Source organism: Epinephelus lanceolatus, chromosome 3 (assembly GCF_041903045.1).
Source record: "Epinephelus lanceolatus isolate andai-2023 chromosome 3, ASM4190304v1, whole genome shotgun sequence".
Lineage (NCBI taxonomy): Eukaryota > Metazoa > Chordata > Actinopteri > Perciformes > Serranidae > Epinephelus > Epinephelus lanceolatus.
In genome coordinates this window covers 44,038,289-44,044,957 of record NC_135736.1, presented here as the reverse complement: position 1 = coordinate 44,044,957, position 6,669 = coordinate 44,038,289, and the positions used below count along the sequence as shown (strand labels likewise).

General features: G+C 44.4%; 1 long non-coding RNA gene across 1 annotated transcript in view; it reads left to right on the top strand.

Annotated features, from left to right (window-relative positions):
• Positions 1 to 318: 318 nt before the first annotated feature.
• The window catches only part of LOC144462494 (uncharacterized), a 213,897-nt gene continuing 207,546 nt past the window's right edge, over positions 319 to 6,669 (top strand). Inside the window, exon 1 of the long non-coding RNA XR_013490778.1 lies at positions 319 to 476. This is a non-coding gene — a long non-coding RNA (uncharacterized LOC144462494). The remainder of the gene's footprint in view (positions 477 to 6,669) is intronic.

Genomic DNA, 6,669 nt, shown 5'->3' with positions numbered 1-6,669 from the left:
TTGGCATTTTAATGATGCACACCTGACATTTTTAAAACAGGCTGCTGATAACTGACATCAAGTTAAAAGAAAAAATACAAGCAAAGGCTTTTTTGTGTGTTTTCCCTCTCAGTATATCCTGCAGGTTTGTGTCACTCATGAAATCGGGAGCGGCTGTTGCCCCGATTCAATATCACCCCTCTGTCGGACTGTGCCACCTCCTCCTCTTCTCTTTCCCTCCCTCCCTCCCTCCCTCTCTCTCTCTCTCTCTCTCTCTCTCTCTCTCTCTCTCTCTTCCATCAGCCCGCCTCTGTCTCTCATCCCTCCTCTTGCGTACACACTCTCTCCCCTTCTCTCTCTCTCTGCTGGCACGCACGGACCTCCGCCGCTGTCCAGGGATAATACTCTTCGCTTTCCCCGTCTGTGCCGCTGCAGAACGGACCGTAAAGCTGCATGCTGCCTCTCTTCTCCTCCCCCTGATCAAGACTCCGATCTAGGTAAGACAAGTCAAACATCGCCGTGCTGAGTAAAGCTGGGCTCAGCTGTCAGTGTTGGGGTGCCTTCTGCACTTGTGGGGTTCACTGGTGTGCGCACTGGAGACACACACGCATGTTGCCACGTTGAGAGGCTGTGATCCTGTGGATCGCACGGAGATCTGTTGGCGCTTCAGATGTGCTTATGTGGCCAATGTGCACCTGCTCCTCTTCTAGTAGCTGCTTAGACGGTCTGTCCCGGACCGTTGTTGGGGAGGGTCCAATACTCAGACACTTAGGAGACACAAGCAGAGGCTGAGCAGAGGAGAGGAGAAAAACACATTAAGAAAAGAGTAAGATGAGGAAAGGTGGAGTGATTTGGGCAAATTGTTGCCGGTGCGACCCTATTGACTCGTAGTGTCACCAATCCTAAACAGATGACAAAAGGGCAGATTTGTTATTATGGCTTGACAGTGTGTGTGTTTTTTAATATTAAGGTGAGCAGGACAGCTGTTGGGGTGATCAGGCGGACCCTCCGGTCTGTTCTGCCTGCGGATCTCGGGCTGATGCGTTCGGAGCGGGGGAGAGGTGTTGCTGGAGTTGCTCGGTGCCAAAACACGGAGGAGGCAGCTGCTGCTTGTGTGTGTGCGCAGCGGCGATCTCTGCATGGGTGCGTGCGTGCCTGTGTGTGTAGTCACTTCCATCATCACAGAGTCCGCGTGTAGTTTGCTGAGAGAGAGAGAGAGAGAGAGAGAGAGAGAGAGAGAGAGACAGGCAGAGATGGGGGAGATAGTGTGCAGCATATAAGAGAAAAAAAAGACGCGTGTTGCGCGCGCGAACATGAGTGCCTGTGCTCGAGTTATCAGTTTCCCTATCAATGTGACTGTTTCGATAAATTTTACATAGGTGAGGACGGAGGAGAGGGAAGGAGGCTATGTGGTCTCTTTCAGCCTCGTAATTCAAACCTCCTTCAGCGGCAGCGGTGTGCGCGTTTGGAGACGGTGGGGGGATAGAAAAGAAAGAGTCATGGAGATGGAGGGAAGATGAGAAAGCGAAGGGGTAGAGGGGCATGAGAGGGGGAGTGAGAGAGATGAGAGAGAGGGAGAGATGGCGTCCTACACCAGCGCTCTCTGGCAGTCGTTTGATTTATCGCCTCTCCAATGCGCACTGACGCACACAGCTCCGGGTCTCCCGCTCTTACTCGCTGTCATCTCACCGACTGATCAGGATTATCTCGGGCTGACGGTCGTCGACCCATCTGGCCACCGGGAACACACCCTCACTGAGACAGGCGACCCCTTTACAACCCTCCTCCTCCTCTTCACCTCCTCCCCTGTTATTACCGGGCGGCCCCACAGACCAAACACACGTTAAGACATGACGGATGATTGCCGCCGTGAAAGCAATCACGACTGATGCAATGTGACAAGCGAGCCAATGGCCATCCAGCGGTGATTTGTTTTGATTCCAATGAGATTTCCTCTCTGCCTCCCAATCGCTGCGCAACGTGGATAAATTCGTTTATGCATCTCATTGTGATTGTGGTGGTGCGTGCGTGACTCATTTGGCCATACAGTGCCGTGCCGTGCCGTGCCGGGATAGGGGAGGCCAGAGCAGCGCTGCGGGCTGCTGGATGAAGGGTCAAGTTTTACAGGGTTTAGACGAAATATTGAGACAGGGCAGAGTGAAGCAGACACTGAGCTTCATCATCATCTTTGTCAACAACACTGATCCCTACTGCTTTCATCATCATCATCATCATCATCATTATCATCATTGCAGACTTTATAATTTCTAATGTTATCATCATCATCATCATCATTACTGCTTCTGTTTTTATCACCCTTCTGATTGTTATCCCTTTAATCATCGCCATCACCCCCACCACAATCTTCATCTTTCTTCCTGTCATACCCATCATCATCATCACCACCACCATTTCATCAGTGTCAAAATGGTGTCACCATTTTATTCATCTTCCCAACCCCTACTTTCATCATCATCATCATTACCCCTGTTCTAATCAACCTTCCCTCCTTCATTATGGTCTTCATGATCCACATTGTCATTGCCCAACTCAAATCATGGCATTTTACGTTTCTGCAAACCATAGATACATTTGTACGCTATTGTGTAGTGGATATGTCAAAACTTAATATTTCTTTATATTTCAACAACATTGGTTAAAGTGTGGTTATGTTTAAGAGCAAAGACTTGATTATGGTTACGGTAAGAAAATTTGTTGGCTTGAAATACCTGCTTTATGGTGGCACAATCTCGTCTCGAATCACAACTATGTCTTGGTAAAAAACACTCGCTTTTTGTGGCTCTACACCAGCAGGGAATGCAGCGATGTCTCAGTTAAAAACAGCCATTTTTTTGGCACTGTCCATGGTGGAAACAGAGTGATAGTTGCTACCAGTCATTGTCTGAAAAGCTGCTGAAAACACAGCAATGGCTTACTAAAAAACAACCAGTTTTGTTGTTTGTTGGTCTCCAACAGTGGTCTGCAATGACAAAGTCAGTTCATATAATACATAACTTTAGAATCGTTGGTATGATAGGTATGATAATGGGAGATGAGATTAACTCGCTGCCTTTGGTTTAATTTTACTCACAGTTTGATGCTCTGGTGGTTCGGTTGATTTAATGTTGATTGATTTGTCGGATGTATAGAGAGTTACAGGATGATGCTGTAAACTGATTGTCTTGTCTGTCAAGAGCAAAAATCCCCAAACAAACATTCCATAAAATCAACAAGCCTTTACAAAAACAAAGTTCGAATCAACGGGGTATTAAATGGCTTCATCGCACAATAAAACTAAGATTAACCAAAGCAGCGGTGAAAGACAGTAACCCTGTGGCATCTTCCAAGCTCCACGCTCCAGCACACCTACCTTTAATGACAGGTTCCTGAGATGCCAGCTCAGGTGATGCATTAAAGTGACTCAAAAAACAAAACAAAAAAAACCTAACAAATGTAATATGTCCGTGGTTTGCAAAAACGTACAATGCCAACATTTTCCATTGGTTACTGGGCTCCATTGCCATTAGCCTGTGTAAATTATTTTCTTGATCAAATATCTTGATAAATTCAAAAATAATTTGATCCATATAACATCAGAAAACAGTAAGACAATTAATTAAATGATTAATTGATCAGCAAAATAGTTTTTGGTTGATTTTCTGTTGAAGAATCGACTCATTGTTGCAGCTCTACCATCAGCATCACCATCAATCATTTTATCAGTATTATAATTATTATCATCATTATCTACTCTCACTATCAACATCACTGCTCTTATTACATCATAATCTTCATCACTATTACCTTAATCATCACCAACATTATCAAAGAGCGTTTAGACCAACACAAGGCACGTTGTAGAGTCGTGAGTGGAGGTGAAAATTAGCTTCAGCTGCCTTCATCATCACGACAATCATCTTTTTGGGCTGCAGTACAACATAAATAGACTTAAATAGATTCAAACTTGTGCATATTTCATGTTCTTTCAAAGTACACCTCCTCTCTCCTCCTCTCGCTTTGAAATACCACACACTATCAGCAAGCAGCGGTCTATTAATGCCCACAGGCCCGAGATCTCAGTCATAAATCTTCTGTGGGGGCAACAGGTAAACAGGCATTAGACTGGAGTCTGACACAGATGGAGATGCACACACGTGCACACACACACACACACACACAGAAAAATGCAGCTGTATTCACCACAAATTTTCCTTTATCTTTGTATTAAAGAAGAACTGTTTGTTTGAATGCATGACACTGTCTATTAACAAGATGCCACATTCACAGTTATTTTGAGCAAAAGTGAAAAATAACCCCTAACGGTCTAAATATTGACATGAACATGAATTCTTTGTATGCTTAAAAATACAATATAAGAGCATGATTTCAGCTGAGGGTCTACATGATGGGTGTGTTGCTCCAGTAATGTGTTTCTCATCTTAACTGTGAAGCTACAACGCAGTTCTGAGGGGAATATGAGCAGTGGATTGGATTTAGGGTCCCTGAGGGCCACACCCAATCTAATGAAAATGTGAGAAGGGCAGATCAGAGAAAACAAGACTTAAAGAGAGGGAGGCAGATAAGACGGGAGACAGAGAGGAAGAGGGGAAATGAGAGGAGGGAAGGGAGAAAATGGAGGGAGAGGAGAGAACATTGACGAACATGGAGCACTATCTGCAGGTCTCACAAAGGCAAAATTCAATACTTATTAAAACCTTTAATGCTAGTAAAAGTGAAACAAAGCTGGCAAAACCAGTGGGCTAATAAATATCGCTAATGAGAATTCTGAGACTGAAAATTGACGGTTAAAGAAAAAGGACATCAGGGAAATTAATTTTTATGGACATAAAGGCTAATTATGTGTAGTTAAAGGAATAAAGAGGAAAGGGAAAAAAATAGTGTGGAATTTGTGAACATTTCAGGGCAGTGGTCACCTCCAATAGGCCTAGTGAGGACATTAATGAAAAGCTGAATCAATGATGTGTGGTTAAGGTTTACAATATCAGTTTTATTAAATCGAAATATGAATTCTGTCGTGCAGTGGTCTGTCCAAACTTTTTGACTGAGGTGGGGCACTGTTACATGTTTCAATAACAAAACACCCATTTAAAACATTTGACATTGGAGAAACGCAGTATACCAACATTTCTTGCGAGGAACAGTGTCCTGTTTCTATGATTATTCACAAACCTCGCTGTCAAAATTTTACTTTCAAATTATATTCTGCCAGAAAAAGGTGGATTGCCCCCTCTGGGTTGGCAGTTAGTTGCTGCCCCAAGCGGGGGAGTTCAAGTATCTCTTGGTCTTGTTCACGAGTGAGGGTAGAATGGAGTGTGGGAAGGATCGGCAGTTTGGCACAGCATCTACAGTGATGTGGGAGCTGTGCCGGACTGTTGTGGTGAAGAGGGAGCTGAGCCGGAAGGCAAAGCTTTTGATTTACTGGTCCATCTATGTCCCAACCCTCACCTATGGTCATGAGCTCTGGGTAGTGACCGAAAGAATGAGATCGTGGATACAAGCGGCCGAAATGAGTTTTCTTCAAAGGGTGTCTGGGCTCAGCCTTAGAGATAGGGTGAGGAGCTTGGACATTGGGAGGGAGCTCGGAGTAGAGCCGCTGCTCTTTGGCATCGAAAGGGGTCAGTTGAAGTGGTTTGGGCATCTGATCAGGATGCCTCCTGGGTGCCTCCTGTTAGAGGTGTTCGGGTACATACAACTGGATGACATATCTTGTCTGGCCTGGGAATGCCTCGGGATCCCCCAGGAGGAGCTGGAAAGTTGCTGGGGAGAAGGATGTCTGGAATACTTTGCTCAGCCTGCTGCCCCCGCGACCTGGCTTCGGACAAGCAGTTAAAGATGGATGGATTATTGTCTACCAAAAAAATAAATTGTGATGAAAACAACTACAGCCTCCATAGAATTTACGTCACTTACATTTCCAAGCTGTATTACATAAAAAGACATTGGTTTAGTTTCTTGTGTTTGGTCCATATGCTGCTATGCTGAAAATCCATTACCAGTATTAGCGATGTTGTGTTAAGCCCACCTACTGAGACTGTTGAGAGAATGTGTCCTAGCACCTTGCAAGTAATCAATAAATACTAACAGTCTAGCTAGCGCTGTCAAGTGAAGGAGTCAAAGCCATGAAGTGTGTTCAGCACTCATATCACACTCGATTTGTGGCTGCCTTGAACCTCTTTTCACTGTAATTGCAGATCTTATGACGTGTCAGCACGGATCAGACATTCCTTTACCATCAAAGTCCCAAACAAACCGTCAGATTTGAGCTGCACTTAGTAGGAAAAAAATGTCTCAGCTGCTGAAACTTTGATTTTAGGGTGAAAACATTGGACAGTGTTTGACTTTTGGACCCGCAGACAATAAACAGGATTATCATTTCAGACAACAAATCAGTCTCCATTTGTCCTTTTCTCCTGGTTAGTCATAGTAGCCTGCTGAGGGCAACTCATCCGTGCTTGTGCACATGTGGGTCATTGACATGGTTGTTGCTTTTCTAAGATGATGGCTTACAATTTCTGAGTTTGTCCAAAATGCAAAAAAGTGAAGTCATCCATTGATTTAAAAGAGATACTTTGAAGTGCTGTATTTTTTTGTTGTGAGACAATATGTTTCAGATCCCTATCCTGAAAGTCTCTACCTCTGTGAGCTGGATGTTTAGAGGTCTAAAGCTCA